At 40.6% G+C, this 20,836-nt stretch overlaps 1 pseudogene; it reads right to left on the bottom strand.

The window, feature by feature from the left end:
* Window positions 1–767: 767 nt before the first annotated feature.
* Window positions 768–1,750, bottom strand: LOC122795924 (annotated as a pseudogene).
* Window positions 1,751–20,836: the final 19,086 nt, after the last annotated feature.

Genomic DNA, 20,836 nt, shown 5'->3' with positions numbered 1-20,836 from the left:
CACTGCCAAATAAGATGCAGCACATACTATGAAAACAGAAGTCTTTAGGTACCAACACATTTTAAAAAGTAGGAATGAGTGAAACAGAGAGGTCATATATGGTAACAAAAGCCAAGTAGTGAAGATTTGCCCTCATAATCTCTCAAATCACAGTTCTGTATCCTTCTCAATAAACCAGACTTCATTTTCTTGATGTAGTCAGTGTAAACATCTCAAACAAGATTGTGCTTTCTGAACAATCAACTGAGGGAAATAATTCAAGCATTTTTTCATGTTCTATGAAATACAGTCAAACACATAAACAGTAATTTAATCTTCAAGGATGAAGAAAGAAAATATTGCCTTTTCACCTCTCTGATAGTCCCAATAAAATCTTGTACGTACAAAGTACAATAGAGGATACTCCTGACTACTGTTAGAATAACAGCTGATATCCATAATAAAGGACTAAGAGAAATGATAGAGAAGCAGTTATTTAGAAATGTTAGTTCTGTTTAGCATTCTATCCAATTTTTCAGTTGAGGAATCAGTCAAACAGAGCAATCTATACCAAAGTGCAATGACTGCAATTCTGATAATTTTGTAATATGTGTAAAACTGTTACTTTAATGCTTTGAAGTAAAACGTAAAATTAATGATATATATGCAGATAAAAATAATGGTTACAAAAGGCACTTGTTTAAAAAATCATAGTAATAATACAAATAAATGGTAAAAGTTTTGAAACTACTTCATGAGGCCAAACATATCTTTGGATCTCATTGAGATCAGGCAATAAAGGACAGGCCAACAATAACTGAAAAGCCAATAAGAACAAATAAAACACTCAGTAACCCCTGCTCAGAGGAATTCAACTCATGTGGCAACATTTCTAAAAAGGTGATGCAATCAAATGTTCCTTCAGCAATTCCCTCCAAAATACACTGAGCCAGGCCATCAACACTTCTTTAAGCCTGCATTAATACAATGCCAACTGTAATCACTTGCAGTTACATCAGTGCAAACAGAACAATGTAGGCCACCATAAATTTTGGGTAAACCTTGCTTTGGCTCAACTTTAAAGCAAGGCTGAAAACTATAATGCTCTTATGGATCAGAAAGGCAATGTAGATTTGTACAACCCTGGACTGAGAGTCTTGCAAGCTAATGGCCATTCCTTCAAAGACTGAATGAAATGACAGAGACAGGAAGAGTATAAATGAATGCAAAGTGGAGTGAGCATAAAAGTCCACATAGATGTGTTGCTCCCAGTTTCTACATCTTCAGTGTTGTAACTGGGGGAATGGTGATGAGGGCCACTGTGGTTGTACTAATGGTGTCCACTGTGGTTGTGCTGATGGTGGCTACTGCTGGAATAGTTCTGTGGATCAGATGAACTTGTAGGAGACAGAAGTGGCCACTTCTCGGCTGATGAATGCCCATTTCAGTCCAACACAAAACCCTCAATAATCAATACCAGGAAAAAATCCTGCTGCCATGATGAATTCTGGGAGTGGAAAATCCATATTTACATTCTACCGCTTCAGCTCATCATTAATGTCAGACATGTAGTTGAGTACAATGTCCAGCAGGCAGGCAGCAAGGAAGACTCCCCCAGCAAGGCAGCTGATGAAGCTCAGGATCATCCTGTGAGTATATGTTCCACAGCATCTTGAAACCACTGCAGTCTGGCTGGTATCAAGCCAAATATGACAGTTAGGATATGTAATCCGACCAGGCAACCCATCTTTATCTCCAGCAGGTAATCCATTATCAATGAATGAAATAAACAAGAGAAAACAACAAATTCCTCCAAACTATAGGGCACTGAAGAGTGTAGTAGCTTCAGGTAGGATATCAATACAGAAACTTTACTAGTGATTAGCAGTATTCCTAAAAATTCATGCTTCCTAGTGCTGGACCCACTGTCCACAAAACAGGTGTTTAACACACCCACCCTTTGCTTACTAATACCAGACTGTAACAAACCCAAGTTACATTAGTGCAACAGATGCAAAGCCCAAGTTGAAAATATAGTATCATTACCTTATCACAAAGAATGTCCATCTGTAGATGTATTCAACGTTCACATAAAAAGTCCCAATGTTAAGCAACTTCTTTTCCAGCTAAGATGAACTTCTTGCATTCTCCTAATGAAATGTTTTCACACAGAGTAATTCAGGCCCACAGTTATGTCTCTAAAGCTTGACACTCTAGCCATTTAGACATACTGTTCCTTCCTAGGAATCCTTCTCTAATCATGGGGTGAAGACTCATCTTTACTTGAGGCACTAGCATGCTCTCCACTCGAACTGCAGTCTAGGAAGTAAACCTGACCCTAGATTTTGCATACAAGGCCTCTCCCATTGAAGTTATATCACATCTGTTGTAGCTAAAATGGCCATTCTTTTACACGAGAACAGATTATGTAATTGGTCTCATAATAACTCATTAATCCAACATGCAGGAGTTTATCGTTTAGTTGTTACCTCTTACTGCCTGAAAACTTTTAAAGAAACAGTATCACTTACATAATATTTATATCACACAATGGCATTTGCAATGCTTTAAAGATCAAACACTTAAAATGTAGTATTTTCACAGTATTTTTAGTATGTATCTTGTTCAGCCATCAACAGTTCTACCTGATACCTATCTCAGCTGAGCACCCTGGATTTTTGAACTTAGTTGGAGGGGTTGTAGGGTCTGTGCAGCTCATGAAACTATAAGAAGAAGAATGGAGCCATATTGATGACAGCTCAGCAAACAACAACATACTGAGGAGGGGTTTACATCATAAAGCCACAAAAAAAAAAAAAAAAAAAAAAAAAATTCATAGGTTTGTAAGTAACCTATGCAGTTCTTTGATGCCTTGCCCTAAAAACTAATCACAGCTTACTGATTACAGTACGTGAGCTAGCTACTGCAACTGCCATCTTAGTTTCTGTCAGTGGATTGATGGTATGAGAGTAACACAAGCATTTTTTTCTGTGCTAACTTAAATTGTTCTTAATTTGCCAGACACCACCTCCATCTACTTTACTACTCTGTCCTATAAGCCTATCCCTGCTTTTACAGCATCTTATGTGATTGTCATTTTTATGTCCTTTCACAATACTATACAAGGAGTTTAGTAGCATCTGTCTTTCCTTGCTTTGATTGTTCCTGCTGATGAGAGTCAAGTACCTGGTTACTCTGTCCAGGTAATAATTCTTCACTCATATGTTAAAGACAGCAGTAACTTCATTGTTAGAATCCTTAATCCCTATTGTGTTATACTTATTTTCCTTCCATTTTTTTTCTGTAGTGCACAATAAGGCTAAGAATTAAGTTAAACTTTCTCTAATTAATCTTCCACTATGTCTTCTGTAATCATCACTGCTTTCAGGAAGGTTTCACCTTGCTATTAAGCTTTTTGTGATGCACACCTCTGTCTGCCAAAATTAGTATCTTTCCCTCATTTGTTTTAGAGAGTTTAGCTTACTTTCTACATATGCTTGTACAGGTTCTCCCATATCTATATTTTCTTCTACGAATAGTATGCATAAGCAAAAATTATCTTTAGTTTTACTTGCTTTATTCACTCACACATATATGTTGCATAGAGAGTCTACTTGCTTGAGTTTCCTAACAGAAATGCATTTCAAATGCTGAACCAGATTGTATTTATAAACCAAACTAGTAAACTATCTTATCAACTAAATTTTCCTTCTCAATATTTACTTGCTGCTTAAAATTCTCAACTTTTAGGACTACGTATTTCATTTTGACAAAAAAGTTTACAGTTCTAGTTAGACTTTGCATTTGCAAATCCTTCTAGCTTTGTTTCTTTAAAATGCACACTTTATGGCAGTAGTTAATTCTCTTCAGTTCGTCTATACAGCTCAATTCACTTCTTTGTAACACTGAAAAGGCTCACCCAGATTCTGCTACAATTTGCTGTGAGGGAACAGTTAGTTTGCTTTTAATTTGTTGTGTTTTGTATTACTTTATTGCCTTTTTCTATTTTGTTTACTGTGATTTGTTTTCTTTACACTGAGTTTTACTTGTATTCTTATTTTAACTGCATACTAAAACTTGAAAAGAGACCACAGCTCTGTCTCTTGTGAGTCAGACAGAAATTAGAAGAGGTCAGTTAAGAAGTCACGCATAAGTTACAACAGGTCAGCTAAGGTTAATCATCTGTGAACTGAGGGGGGAGCTAAGAACTAAACCTTCTATTTAAGGGGTAAAATAAAACATTTCAGAGCTTTACTGGAAAGACTCACACAGATTCTGCTACAGTGTGGTGTGAGGGAAAGGTTAGTTTGCTTTTTATTTGTTGTGTTTTGTATTACTTTATTGCCTTTTTCTATTTTGTATACTGTGATTTGTTTTCTTTACACTGTGTTTTACTTGTATTCTGCTTTTAACTTCATACTAAAACTTGAAAAGAGACTACAGCTCTGTCTCTTGTGTGTCAGACAGAAATTAGAAGAGAAGAGAGAATTAAGGAGTTGCACATAAGTTACATCAGGTCAGCTAAGGTTAATCATCTGTGAACTGAGGAGGTGGAGCTAGGAAGTAAGTAGGGGTAAAATAAAATATTCCAGAGCTTTACTGGAAAGGCTCACCCAGATTCTGCTAATTTTGCTGTGAGAGAAAGGTTAGTTTGCTGTTTATTTGTTGTGTTTTGTATTACTTTATTGCCTTTTTCTATTTTGTATACTGTGATTTGTTTCGTTTACACTCTGTTTTACTTGTATTCTGCTTTCAACTGTATACTAAATCTTAAAAAGAGACCACAGCTCTGTCTTTTGTGAGTCAGACAGAAATGTTTCCTACCCTCTCTCCCTGTTAGTGCTGTGTTCTTAAACACCACTGTCTTTCTAGTTGCCTGCCCCTTATGTTAATTTTACTATATATTATTTCCTCTCTGCTTTTACTGGCTGGTGTTAGTAAGCACAAAATTATCATTTTGTGAAATCACTCCCCTTCAACTATTTAAATTTATTGGCCATCCTACTCTATTCCATGGTACCAGAATACAAAAGTGACTACTCCCTTTCAATCTATCTTGCTGTTTTAAAAAATAGTGTCTCTCCACTAAAACTTAACTTTTAGACAGTTAAAAATTAAGTTACTTACTTTCACATCTAACTCCTCTAGTGCACACTGCAGTGTTTAGGATAAACCATGGTTTTCATCTTACATTTAAGCATCTATTGCAAGGCCACCAGTTATTGTAAAGCCCACATTCTGCCTCTCAGTTGTCATCTTGGGATTAGTGTTTCTGTTTTCTCCTGGTGAGAGAAGTAGTGCAGTTACATTATTTCCTGGTGACTGCTGATCACCAGAAAGCTTAATAACTGCTTTATAGGTGACAGCTTAAAATAAGTGTTTATATTCTGATCCTGGTGAGAGTAGGAGCAGAGTGCATTGATTCCTGACTCTTTCTGTTGGAGAGTGAGTGTTTGATCTTAACATACCTGATTGGTCTGGATACTATTTGTGGCATCTACCAGAAAAAGGGTACAAGCCTGCAGACCTTTACATCATCTGGGAGAAGACTGTGGATCACCAAACAGGCCATGGTTTGTTTCTCTTCTTGGGATTGGTGCTAACATTAGCTAGTTTTAGCTAGAACTAGCCAGTTTTTTAGTTTCAGCACTCAAAACTGTTTCCTTGTGCTCAGCACTTGGTAAGAACTCATTATAAGCACTAAATAAATTATGAATTACTACAGCACGCGACTTTCCTCACTTGTTAAGAGGAAAACAGTTCTTAGTACTTAAATAAATAAGTGCCTATCCAGGCACATCCATGGGTCAGATCCCTGTGTTTTTTCCTATCCACCTGATGAATCTGGGCATCTTGGGGCAATGTAGCAATTGCCTCAGGTACACTGACAACCCTCTCCTCCTACCACCCAACACTACAACCTGTGAGAGATGCACTTATATAGCCAAACAGGGCCTGTCCTTTATGAATCTAAATGGGTTTTGATCAAGAATCTGTATGTAACTTATATCCATATGTATTGATACCATAATGATCCTTTCCATAGCTTTGCAGATGAGACTGGTCAGGTGTATTACTCTTTAAATACCCGAGTCCATTGAAGCTCCACCTTTGTGCAAGGAAATGACTGTTGCTGTTCTCCTTTCATCTGGCAAGAAGTCTGTATTGAGGTTGATATTGAATAGATTTTGTAAGGGATCATGCAAGTTATATATTATGTTGGCCAGTAGGCAGCCTGGTATGTTATCTGGTCCCATAGACATAATATTTTGTTCTGAGGTAGCACCTTGCAGAACTGTTCTTGTGATATTTTAAGGGGAGGTTTAGATGTGGGTATGTGATATGAAATTACTGGAGGGGAGTGAGGGTGAAGTTTGAGTTAATGTTGTCTGCTAAAATATTAGCTACATCCTCTGGGTTTAAGTATGTATTATTTACTATCAGCTCTGCACAGGGTGGGTCATTTTTTTGAGATTTGTAAAATAATTAAATAATAATTTGCAGTTTAGCCTATACATGAGTGACTTTTATTTTATCATATTTGGTTTAGATTGATTTAATCAGGGTCTGAAGTTCAATATTTAGTTGTGCAAAAGCACAGTGGTGCAGTAGTAGCATTGTCACCTCACAGCAAGAGGTTCTCCAGTTCGATTCTCAGCTGGGGTGTCTTCTGTGTGGAGTTTGCAAGTCCTCCCTGCATTTGTGTGGGATTCTTCTAGATGCTCCGGTTTCCTCCCATATTACAAAGACATGCATCTGGAGTGTTTCTTCCAGGGCTTCCACAGATAATTGGCTCATTCCACATCATATTTTCCCAATTAACAAATGTAAAATACAATAAATAAATCTTGAGAATGAATGTGATTAACTATTGGCTGATTTGACCAAGGATGAAGATGCAATTGGTAGGGGGTAAATCTGTTATATATATTGGTAAAGAACAATTCCAGGATTGTACCACCCCAGTCTGGGGTGATGAATAACTGCTGCTGGAAGTTTGTATTGGTGAAATCCAAAAGTATCTAGGCATACCTGCTTGAGTTTGTATAAGTCTCTCAGCTTATGGAGGGGCACTTGAAGTCTCTAAGGAGAATGGTGTTTGACTTAATACATGGGAACTCCATACTAGTTATATAGGGGGTGAGGACCAATGAGATCATAGTGGGAGTTGTATAGTTTGCTATGATATTATAAGGAGTTTTTCTAATTATAATTTAGACATGGAGGAGTTCCAGGTCATTATCTTGACTAACAAATTTAGAGATTAATTGATTTGCTAACAATATGGAGACATCACAACTTTTAGTGCCTTTGTACAATGTGGTGGGTCTAAATGTGGGATGGGCACTGAAATCCTGCACTGATGGAGTCTTTTAACTCATTTTGAAGTGGTTCTCTATGAAGATGTATATGTCAATGCTTTCCAGGGTAAGGAGTAGCAATTTTTTTTCAATATTTATATCACACAGAGCATCAAAGTCTTTAACATGCTGCCATATATAACACAGGGATGCCACATTCACTATTGCTGTTACTATAAGTCTTTTATTTCCAGCAATGAACTTACATCTCCATACAGTATGGCTGATTTACAAACATCCAATACAAAAATCTGAAAAACGTCAAAGAAACAGTGCATTCAATTAAGCATTTATAATTTGCACTAACAGTGGCCTTAGTTCTGACATGAATGATTGTTAGGGATAAGAAGTAATTTAAAACTGAGGCCACTCAGGTGACATATTCTATACTTGACACTAGCTTAAGGTTATGTTATTTTACATTTCTCACTATATTTTGAATTGAGAGATATGGCCGGATATTGTTTGCTTACATTGTTTGGTCATTTTGAATGTGACCACTTAATATTAGCTTTTAATACTATATTATGAAATTGTCAAACACTCTGAGGAACTCCTTTTTTAGTTTATGACCAGAGCATTAAATATTACTAAAGTCCATATTTTCCATAAGAAACTTCTATGTTAATGTTATTTTGTCCAGTTGGCACAGACTCACCATTGTAGGTCTACGTTTTATTAATCTGAAAAGATGAAGGTTATTCCTACATTTCCCGTTTTTTTTTTAATTCTTTGGATATATCCATAAATGGTGAGATTCCTTAATAAGAAATTGATTGTATATTTTTATTTTTGCCAATATTGTACTTTAATTTACATTTATAAATGTATGCTTATTCTTGATATTAATAGTTCTACTGCTCAAATTTTGCACTTGTGAAGCTTTTCTCCCCGGGCGTCTACTAAAAATGGGTTTCTGACTCAGTCAAACTTTCCTGGTCACCAAATGTCAATAAATAAATAAACAAATAAAGTAAGGGGGTTCATATACAGGGTCGTATATGTAGGTGACATGCAAATTTAACTCTGTTTTTAAAAATGTCTTCTCGCTATAATCAGAAATATCTTCTATAAATGTTAGCAATAAATGAAATCCAAATGTCAGTGTTTATCATCAGTTAGTTGTTCTTGCTCACCTGCTCCTCTAGGGAGTTACTACTGTTCTCAGGCATTTCATAAGACAGGACAGATATGATGAGGTAAATTATTTAACCAAAATTTCTGAACCACCAAATTTAACTGAATCTGAACCAATACAGACTTCATTTTCTGCACTGTTTGCACATTTTGATGTAAAATAATATGTCATAAGTTTAATGGCAAAGAGTAGTCATTGTCTTTGTTTTGTTTTTGCTCCACCATGCCTGTCAATCATCAATTCTCCAATGGGCTATCATTCAGGCAGCAGATAATGAGAACATTTTGCATTTATGAACCCGACTCCCTTCCTGGTGGGGGCATAAGCACCACAAATTACAACTACACCACCTTGGTCTATCTACAGATTTGCCAACAGGATTACCATCAATAGCTTGGGCGGTCATGCCTACAACCCAGCCTTTCACTGCATGATGAGTTTCTGCTCTCCATCGGGGCCCTGTCAATGCACCCAAGGCTCAAGTCAGATGAGAACTGATGTCCTTGTAACCGATACGGGCATGTCTGTCCTCCCTATCTGTGCCATCAGGTGCCCAAGCAGCAAGTTGAATTCAGGTTGCTGGTCTGAAGTCAGGGCTTTATCCCTCTATGCCATCAATGCAGGCAGTATACAGCTTATAAAAGCTTTTGTCTCACTGGAGTCTGGCACTACAGCCCTCATGAAAACAGTAGGTATATTGCTGAGTATTCACTACTAATGTGATTACTCCCTATGCTGTGGAATAAAATCCCGGTATATGTGAGGCAGAGCACCTCGCTGGCCTTGTTCAAGAGAAATCTTGACCAATGGATGGGAGATCGCAGATATACCCCAGGGATTACCTCAGTGTCACTGCTCAACAGAGGCACAGCAAAATAATGGGTATAGTTCCCCATACTAAAGGGGTGGCTTAAGCCACAAAACTATGGGCTAGGCTTGTAAATGCCCTCGGGCAGATAGCCTAGTATGAACCTATGAACCTATGAACCTATGTGGGGGAGATTAATGCATAGGCAGTGTGTTCTTTGATTTTTGAATAATGCATAACACATAACTATATACTGAGCAAATGCATTTGATTTCACAATGATTTGGAAAGGTTAAGGAAGAGTGAAGAAGCAAGGTTTTCCTCATTTCTGTATTGGTTTATTATGTTGGCGAAGCTGAGGAGGGCAGCAGTAGTACTGTAGTTAGTACCGATACCATGCTGGGTGTTGGAGAGGACGGTTGTCTTTGGTTATATGTTTCATAAATTTAGAGTGAATACATAGCAATAGGTCTATAGTTTGTTATCTCTGTTGAAGTAAATGCTTTGTGAAGTGGTATAATAATGGATTTTTTCTAGATGGATGGAACATACTTTTCAGTTAATGTCCGGTAGATCAGAATGGAGAAAGGAAAGGCTGGTGCTTCTGCACCTGTTTTGAGGAAGGTTATTGACAGCTCAGGTTGCTGCTTTTAATTTGATAGTAACTTTTTTTGTGGTTACTGTTGGGACAGGTTGAAAACTGGAAGATAATGTGTTACTTTCAAGAATCGATATATATAAGTTGGATTAATGAAAGAACTGATGGGATAAAATAAGTATTGAACTTAGTGACAGTGGACCCTGTTGTTTGAAGAGGAAGAACAGAATGTAGTAGTATGGCCAGGGTGTAATAGTTTATTTAGGGAGGACCAAAAAGCTTAGGTTGTTTTATTGCTTTTGTTGGAGATTACTGTAGTATGATTTCATGTCAGATTCAGCAAGAATCTTGATACAGTTTCTGAGATATTTAGTACTACTATTTTAGGAAGGTGTAATTGAAGTGAGTAACTGCTTCATCTAAGGGCATTGCTCTTAATGCATTCAGTTGTAATGGGACAAGGCTGTAATAAATATGTCTTTGTCAAATTTGGTAAAATTGCATACTTCTTTATAGATTATTTGTTTGGCTGAACCACGTTGTTGTTGTCTGATTGCATAGGTTGGGAGGTGGTCACTGACAGCATTTGCTAAGCAACCAAAGGATTTTATATTATTGGGTTTGTTTGCCAATATTCAGACTGCCTGCTAGTACTATTGTTGATTCTGGTGGTGGAGCTTATTTGATCAGTGAAGTCAAATAGGTGAATAAAGCCCTTGGGGATGATGCTGTTTATGGATTGCCAGTCTATATTTAGGTCACCTAAGATGAAGGTTCCTTGGGAGTTTTGTCAGATATCTAATGTAGGATATTTTTGGCTATGGTAAGGTTGTTGCCTGATGGGATGTATACTACTGAGATACATATACTCTGGGATTCAATAAAGCAATTTTACCATGTGAGAACAGTGTTACAGCTTCTGCACGGGATATGGCTGGGCAATTCAATAAACAAGCCTAGGGGTGTGCATGAGCCTGCCAGCACTATTCTGACATGGGCACCACTGAATAATGCTAATTACCTCATTTGCTGGTGAAAAACATGCAAATGAGGTGAATTAGTGTTTCAATAAGCAGGCAGGCATCCATGTCAGAGCATTGTCCATTGCAGAAATGTATTCGGTTACTACCCGTGTTCATTTCTGCAAAAATCAAAATGGGGGCATGACAGCTCTAAGTAAAGCACGTATTGTGACTATTAGAGATGCCAATGGATAAAAATATAGACATTGGCATGGACAACAGTTGCAAAATTATAAAAATAAAAGTTTTTCTTTTGTGCCAATTTCAGCTGTTTAAACATAGCACAGCATCTCGCAAATGAGATTGTGCAGAAAATTTAAAAAATACGAAAAGGCAATTTTAAGTGAAATCTGGATTTTGCCATTATAGTGGTAGCATGCAGAACCAAAATAATAACAGATAACACTGGTTGCTAAGGAGAAAGGCTCTAGTGCAGTGGTGTAACATGGGACTAAGGCAGTGGGGTATGCAAATGAGCTAAATTTATTGAATAGAAAAATGGGAGACTGTGTCTGCCTGCACCTAACCATGTAGGAGCTATAATGTTGCAGTGCAAGGAAGAAAAGTAGCTAACATGAAAAGCGTGTGTGTCATGCTTGGTGTAAGCACACTGGTGCTCCACTACCTCTATTTGCGCTTAGCTAAGCACATCTTAGAGTTGGAAAGGTGGCCTAAGGGTTAAGGTGTTTACCTTATAAACACAAGGTGCAGGGTTTGAGTCTCACAAGGGGTAATTGGCTAGGCTTGCAAGGGTAGTTAGCTTAGTACTAACCTATGAACCTAAGCAAGAGGGTGTGTCTGAGCTAGTTCATAAAATGCTGAGTGTGCTCATGTCCCTGGGAGAGTCCTTTCTGCTCAAAACTGTTTACTATAGCTGCAGGGGGTTGTGTGGCATGCCACTGAGCTTGAGAAACAAGAAAAAAAACAGCAGGAATCAGCAGAAGTGTTCACATTTTAGCAGTGGGTGTGCACAGCACACCACGGAGCTTAGAAGTGCAAAAATGGGAAGAGAAAAAAGGGGAAATAGCAGAATAAACTCACTTAAGTACAAATAATATAGCTGGCAGGTGGAATGTATCATAGTCAGCCAATCACACAAGCAGCATCTGTAGCACAACAGTATAAACAATGCAAACAACTTCCAGTCTGTTTTTTCCCACAAACTTGCACCATTGGTGCACACACTCAGGAGAATTTTAACTGACCAACTGTTAGGGGCTGCTGTTGCTTTGATACATCAGTATGTGCTAGAGGCTGAGGGTGGTGAGGATGATAATGCTGACAATTGCCCAGACAGAGGAGGAGGCGAAGAGTGTTCAGTCCCAGGGAAACCTACCAGGGGCTACATGATCTGGAGATACTAGAGCACTACAGGGTGGACAGAGACTTATTTCAGCAACTCATCGAGCTGTGCTAGCCTCACCTCAGGCCCAGAGCCAACAGAGGGGAACCCATCCCAGTGGTATGTGTAACCTTAAGAATACTAGCTACAGGTACTTTCCAAAGACCTACTGGGGACATCATGGGGGTCTCACAGGCATCTGCATCCAGGGTACTCCACCAGTTCCTGGATGCCATGCTACCACATGCTGGTGAGCACATTTACTTCCCCAGCACCCCTGAGGAGAGGACCACAAATATGCACCTTTTCCACCATGTAGCAGACTACCTGGAGGTACTGGATGCCATAGACTGCACACACATCCACATCAAAGCACCACCTGGTGAACAGGGTAGGGTCGACGTAAACCTCAAGGGCTTTCACTCCATCAATTGCCAAGTCATGTGCAATGCACAGGGCATTACCATTAATGTGTGTGCTGGCAGCCCTGGAAGATATCACAACTCCCACATCTGGCATTCCTCACAGCTGTACCAGGAATTTGCCTGGGGTAACATCCTATATGGTCATCTGGTGGGGGATGCTGGCTATGCACTGGATCAATGGATAATGACACCCATTAGGAATGCACACACATGTACTCAAGAATGCCATAATGAGGCACAAGCACAAACCAGGATCATTATAGAGCATGTGTTTGAGATGCCCATGTCATGGTTCCGCTGCCTTGACATATCTAGTGAAGCCCTGCAGTACTCAGCAGCCACATGTGCGCACATGTTCATAGTATGTGCAATGCTATACAATATGATCCTGCAGAAACAGCTGCAGTAGGAATAGCATGGGGAAGGGCCAAACAGCCCCCCACCATTGCCAATGTCCCCACAAGCACAGAGGGACTTGGAGGAGGAACCCCCTGAGCCTGCTTCTTTAGGTAGATGGAGGCGTGTCCAGTATGCCCTGGCTTTGGCAAAGAGGCAATGCATAGCACACACACTGACAGTGTAGGGACTTAAGGACTGACACCTCTCTCCAACCCACATACATAGTAAAATGGATGCCACACATCACACTACCTGTACCCTACCATGTATAGACAGTATACTGCATTCATCTGGCATAGGCAGCCCTCAAGCACCATCCTCACAACTGCCACAGGCACAAGGTAAGTCAGTCTTCTTAACAATAAGTAAATGGAGTAGTATGTTCTGGTAGCATATCTAAGGTATTGCTACATGCATGTAAGGTAATGGGGTGGCCTACTGGGATAGCAGCAGATAACTGACAGTTATGTGGGACACCAGGAAATATTTGCCCAATACTGGCTTCCCCACACTATGCAGTAGTACCCAACATGACAAATCCCACTGCAGTATATATAGGGGACCAACTAACTGGGGGATCATAGGTCACATGCATGGATGTCAATGTGGTGGTCCCATACTCACCCCTCAGCCTCACCCAGCAAGTCCACCATAGAAAACCATAAAGAAATGTCTGGCAAAGGCTCAAAAATGGTGACAATGATGAAATTCCCCCCTACAGACTTACACAGTGATATTACAGCAGGTCTCGCAGTTACAGTATGGCTCTGAAGGGTAAGAAGTCTGAAACTCAAATATATGTCATTACATTCTGACCTGTGGTCCTTAGTGATATGCCTCTCTTCTCCAAGACAGGGCACAATGCTATGCTAAATGGAACCAAAGTGTAAAGCAAATATCAGCACAGTCTGTGCAAATGTGTACAACCATATTCCCATATAAATGCAGTGATATGTATGTTTGTAGGCAAATAGCAGCAGAGCACACATTCCCAGGGCTGTCCCAATCAACATGATAACTTGTTGCATGTCCACAATATGCAGGGGTCAATGAGCTATGTATATGTGTGGTTAATACTGTCAGGATGTGGTCAGCACTTACTCACAGCTGTTGTGTCTTAGTGGCCTAGGTACAGTCCTGTGGTTGACAGGGCCATGTTCCAAGAACTGCAGTGCCAACTATTCTGCATGTCAGCTACACCTACAGAAGGAGTTCTACACACTGTCCAGACATCAATATCTGTTACTGCAGGAAAGCTGCATAGGTCATGGACTGGGGGCCACATGTATGGAAAATACACAGCTTGGATTAACCTACACAGTACCTACCATGCCTCTCAACTTCACAGATATCTTGCAGAATGTCCAGAGGTTTGCATCATATTAGTGGTCTGTATATCATGAATTAGTGTTTGTCTGGCAATTCATTGGCAAATCAGGGTTTGTATTAGCATGGATTTACTGAAGGGTATGAAGTCTGAAACTCAAATTTCTCTGTCATTATTTCCTGATTTCAACCCTGAGTGATTTGCAATGAACTTGCTTGAAAAACACAATTTTATGGGAAACCAACCAGATATATGAGGCATGAATCTGGACATTCTGTGAAAATCTGAACAGTTCAAAGGTATGGCTAGGAGTCTAAACAGGGAAATGCACTAATTGCAGGCAGTCACAAGCATGGAATATGGTGATATGTCTCCCCTCACAGAAACTTGGCCCACAGCCATGGAGAGAAACACTTAGTTACCTGATCACTCATCCTATCACACAGCCAAACCCCAAAATGTGGGCACCAAAGCCAAAGGAGGTGGAGTATAAATATATGTTAGGCATGCACACTCCTTTAGGGTGGTCAAACAATCTGACACACGCGAGACACTCCAAGTGTAGTCAACCATTGACAAGACCCCTATGCAAATTATAGGTAGTTATAGGCCAACATATCTGACTCAGGACACCCACCCCCTCATATCTCACCATCTACAAATCTAACAGGATTCCACCCATCACCCTGATCCTGGATGACTTATATTGCCCAACCATGGATTGGAAATACAACCATGCCAGAACAGAAATGCACAGAGATTCCCCCATCTTAACAATGTTACATCCTTAGGACAGCCACTTGATACCCCCACAAGATGTGATACCTATGTCATACATGGTAGTACCCAACATGATCAACCACTGCAGCACCCCATTTGTATCATCCTCCCTGGCAAGATCCGACAGAAAAGTGATCACGTCTCATATCACCATCACCCTTGACCCCCCCTATAGCCATGGTAAAAGATGTCCCACAAACTGATCACAACCACCGGTGGGATGGTATAAACAGCTGCCCTACCTCACTAGAGGAACAGGCACCAACTTACAAATGTACACAAAATGACTATGCCAGCATATATATAGAGATGCACTAAACGAGGAATGCTTGAAAGGACATCACCTTCCACAAGGGAGAGTAAACCTGTCTACAAACATCTGCAATAAAGGAACTATATAACACAAGGATAACATTGCTAAACAGGACCAAGAAGGAGCAAGTGCACAATTGTAAGTAATCAACATGTAGCCTGAACAAACAAAGAAGAGCACCAGTGAAATCCACTAAAGGCAAATCCAAGTCCAAATTGCCCACATCTAAGACAAACAATCATAAGGCCTTCCTCACATATGTCTGCATTCCCAAGGAAGCTCCCAGATCTGTGCAGAACTGGTGGACAAGCACACCTCATACACAAATGCCATAGTTATAGCCAATCCACTGGCTGTCAAATTCAGTGGAAATGTCTTACCACTGCCCCCCATCATGGAAGCAGGATATCCCCAGTACCTGAACACCCAAGCCTTATCAGTAGGGAACAGCGGATAACTGATATTGTTATTTAATTGTCTAATTGCATTATTGGATCATGTTAAGAGGCTGCCCGTTACAATATAAAAAAACAGCTGAATTTGTTACACTTTGATCCTTGAAGCGACTTGCCGAGGTGCCAGATCATTGTTGCTGAATAAAGAAAGTAAGGTGCTGGTGTTAAATTTGTGTTTTTTGGATTTATTCTTGGTGGTTTGTGTGTTTGACCCTGCAATGTCAGTCTGTCATGATATTACCAGATGTTGACCAGAAAACCACATGTTCATGACTGATGTGAAGAAATCATGTGTTATAGATAAGGAAAATCTGCAAACATATTGCAGAGGTCAGAGGTATGGTCACCATCTGTACCCATACCTCCCAAGCTGTTGGAAGAAGGAATGTTTACAGAGCCATATATAATGGGGTGACAAAGAACACATAATAGGAACACCTGTCAAATATTGCTCCTGCAAACATATAACGGTGATAGCATAACAGGGTTAGCATTAGCATAGATGGTCTGAATGGTATGAAGTGTGCAACTCATAATGTCTGCCAGTATGTTATGACTGCAGTCTGCAATGGTTTGGCAACAATTTACAAGACAGACACAGGTGTATGAGAAAATGGACTATTGATATGTGGCATGCATCAGGACAGTCTTTGTAAACTGTACATTTACGAGTTATGTCTGAAACACCCTGCAGGTTGCAGTCCATATTTTGCAAGGTGTAAGCTGTGATGACAACTGAAACAGTTAAAAGAGGTCCCAGAATTGTGGGGCAAGAAACATGCCATACAGTTCTGTACTGCTTGCATAGAGAAGTGATTGCACATCAGAAGGACCTCAATATCATGAGAACTACTGTTAGCGAAGGTAATGTCACACAAAGAAGGTGTCATACTAGCATAACAGAGGACATCCTGTGTGTTGCACTTGTCATGGGTATGCTATGTGCTGACAACTGTCACATTACTACAACTTGTGTCCCACACTCCACAATTGATGTCACACACACATTGCGTGTCACCCATGTGTGTGCAAAATGTAGACATGAGAAGGCCCTGTGACTACTGTGTGCCCACAAGATAGGGGAAGCTGTTGTGGTTAAGGTCATGGTTAGGCTTGTGAGGGACCCAGTGCCAGTACTCCAGTAACCTCCTCTGTATGTATGAGCCTGTGGTACTACATAACACTGAGGTGACATGTATGAAGGCTAGCTGTCTGTGACAAGAGGTATGTATGCAAGGTCACACTGTCTGCCAACAGTGTCCCTCACACACGGTTGCATGCATACAAACTTGTTAAACGTGTACATATACAGCGGTACCTTGGCTATGACATGGTTGATGTGTTTCCACTCTGCCATACTCCCCATTGGTAATATGTGCAGGGCCTCAGCCTGCAGACACACAGACACCTGGAACACAAATAGAATACAGCATGTCAGACTACATTCACTCAGAGGTAATACTGCCAATAATGCCATCATGGCTAATAAGGTACATACACTTTGAGGTGTACCCATAACAAATGCAAGCAGACAGCACTTTTCACAGCATTACATAGCTACACTTTACTATATTCATCCTGTGCATCAGACCCATATTAGCATGTCCCCCCATCAATGGTATGGATGAGAGTGATGTGGCACAGGTATCATCATATGCACAGGGTGTGGTGTGGGTTTACCAGAGGTCTAGGCTGGGCCATACAGTTGACATCATGTGTGTGTTTGGAGGGGTGTTCTATAAATAAGCTGTGCAGAGGTGCTTTGTGTGTGTCTGGGGGTGACCTACCTGTGATAGAGGTGTGTGTTTGTATGCACAGTTACACTATGTGGCTGCCCTACACAGGGGTGTGTTGGACAGCTGTGGGTCCTACTTGGCAGGGTATACAGTTCACCATCTCCGGCCACGGACATGGAAACTGGTCCTGCCAGGGGTCTCACTGGCACCACCAGGCCCAAAGCCAGATGCAGTACTACTCCCCGATAGTGACTGGTGTCTGATGGATCTGTGTCCATGATGGGACAGGCCAGGACCATGTGCCCATGGCCTTCTCCACTGTGGTATGGACAGCACCCCCATTCTGTAGTGCTGGTTGTACTGCCAATACAGGAGTGTGAATGTGCACTGCCCCGTAGACCCTCAGCTGATCTTGGTGCTGACCTACGTCCACGTGGCTGATGCCTATCTTCCACATGGTCCAGCACAGACATTCCAGGGTCGAGGATTGCCAAGGTCTCACTCCACCGCCTATCAGTGACCTCACTATTGTGATATATGGCCTCAGCAAGGACAAGTAGGTTGTCACAGATGCGATGAAGAAAGCATCCAAGACCCTGAGTATCTGTCTGGTGCTGCATTCAGTACATTCCTGTGCCTCCATGATGGTCCAAAACATGCATTTGGTGACACCTGCAGTGGCACTTGTGACAGGGGCTTGAGGGGCAGCGGTCCTCCTTCGAGCACCCCTGTCCACCCACCTGTGTGGGACCTCACCTGCTTTTTGGCTATGTCTAGTGTCTATACTCACACTTGCCATAGTTAGCACAATAGCCTGTTCCATGCCACCACTTACCAACTGTCCATTACCTGTGGCTACTGGGGATGGGGTATGTGTGGGCATTGTGACTGTGTGTGGGGTCATTGTGGTTGACAGTGGGATGCCAGCCAATGGCATAGATTCAGCCCCTGACAACCCCACCTGTGCCTCACTATGACCACCATCATCATCAGAGTCCAGAGAGACACTGACATCAGGTTGTAAGTAGGAGGGACGATGACCTCCATGTCCACCTGTGAGGGGAAGATAACATATGCCAATTAATACCTGCACTATAAGGTTTGCTGGCATATACACATGCACACACACACACACACATACACACACACACACACACACACACACACACACACACACACACACACACACACACACACACACACACACACACATGCCCATGTGGACACACACAGACACATAAAAGTGAGGTGGCACAAAGGTATTACAGACCTCACAATATCTGAATTGTGACATGCACAGCACACAGTCAGACCACAAAATACACACTCTGAACAGGCCCTTGACATCATGCAGTGCAGCCATTTCCACTTAACGTTACTACTAATATACAGTTCTAGGATACATGAGTAATGTTAGTAGGTGACGGGCCTTCACCTAGCACACACTGCACCCATAAACACATTATTGCTGTTCACCTGTATAGCACAATGGCAATGTCTACAAACATACCTCTCAACTGTACAGATTTTCACAGAATGTCTAGATGTCTGGATCATATTTTTTTTTGGTCTGTTCCTCAGAATGCCTGTGTTTGTCTAAAACATTACTGGGATGATCTGAGGATTGACGTCACTAATTAATGACATACATTTGTGTTTCAGACTTCAGAACTTGCAGTAAATGTATGTTAAAACAAATTCTGATACTCAACTTTCTAAGCTTACAGTGGCTATAAAAGGTGTATACACCCCTGTTAAAATACCAGGTTTTTGTGATATGTAAAATGAGACCACAGTAAATCATTTCAAAACTTTTCCCACCTTTAATGTGAACTATAACCTGTACAATTTAATTGAAAAACAAACAAATCTGTTAGGGGTAAAATATAACAAATAAAATACATACAATAAGCTGGTTGCATAAGTGCCCACACCCTTAAACTACTACTTTGTTGAAGCACCTTTTGATTTAATTACAGCATTCAGTCTTCTTGGGTAGGAGTCTATCAGCATGGCACATCTTGACTTGGCAATATTTGCCCACTCTTCAAGCAAAAGCCCTCCAAATTTGTCAGATTGCGAGGGCATCTCTTGTGCACAGCCCTGTTCAGATCACCCCAGAGATTTTCTCTTGGATTTAAGTCTGGGCTCTGACTCGGCCATTCCGTCTTCTGGTGAAACCATTCTTTTCTTGATTTGGATATATGCTTTGGATCATTGTCATCTTGAAAGGTGAAATTCCTCTTCATCTTCAGCTTTCTAGCAGACGCCTGAATGTTTTGGGCCAAAAGTGACTGGTATTTGGAATTGTTAATAATTCCCTCCACCATAACTAAAGCCCAACTTAAGAAAAGCCAAAGCATGTCACTGTCACCACCATGCGTCACCATGGGGATGGTGATCTTTTGGTGATGCAAGTATTGTTTTTTGAGCCAAACGTATCTTTTGGAATTGTGGCCAAAAAGTTCAACCTTGGTTTCATTAGACCATAACACATTTTCCCACATGCTTTTGGGACACAATGTATTGTTTTTCAGATTTTAGCCAGCCTGGATGTTCTTCTGTGTGAGAAAAGGCTTCAATCTTCCAACGCTACCCCACAACCTAGACATATGGAGAATAAGGGAGATTGTTGTCACATTTAGTTCACAGCCAGTACTTGCCAGACATTCCTGCAACTTCCTCAGTGTTACTGTAGGTCTCCTGGCAGCCTCCCTGGCCAGTTTTTGTCTTGTCTTTTCATCAATTTTAGAGGGACATCCAGTTTTTTGCAACGTCACTGTTGTCCCATATTTTCTCCACTTTTTGATGACTGTCTTCACTGTGTTCCTTGGTATATCCAATGCTGTGGGCATGTTTTTGTACCCTTCTCCTGACTGATACCTTTCAACAATGAGATCCCTTTGATGCTTTGTAAGCTGTCTGTGAACCATGGCTTTTGCTGTAGCAGGAAACTTGAGTAAATGTCAGGAAAATCCAACTAGGACAGCTGAGGGTTAATCAGAGTCCCTTCAATTGATGGCAGGTGTGTACCCAAGAAGACTGAATGCTGTAATTAAATTAAAAGGTGCTTCAGCAAAGTATTAGTTTAAGGATGTGTACACTTATACCAGCAGCTTATTGTACGTTTTTTATTTTTCATATTTTTCCCCT

The sequence above is a fragment of the Protopterus annectens genome, chromosome 2.part2 (genome assembly GCF_019279795.1).
Source record: "Protopterus annectens isolate FY-2018-M chromosome 2.part2, PAN1.0, whole genome shotgun sequence".
In the NCBI taxonomy this organism is placed as follows: domain Eukaryota; kingdom Metazoa; phylum Chordata; order Ceratodontiformes; family Protopteridae; genus Protopterus; species Protopterus annectens.
Note: the sequence above shows the minus strand (reverse complement) of the source record. Positions and strands in the feature narration are given on the sequence as shown.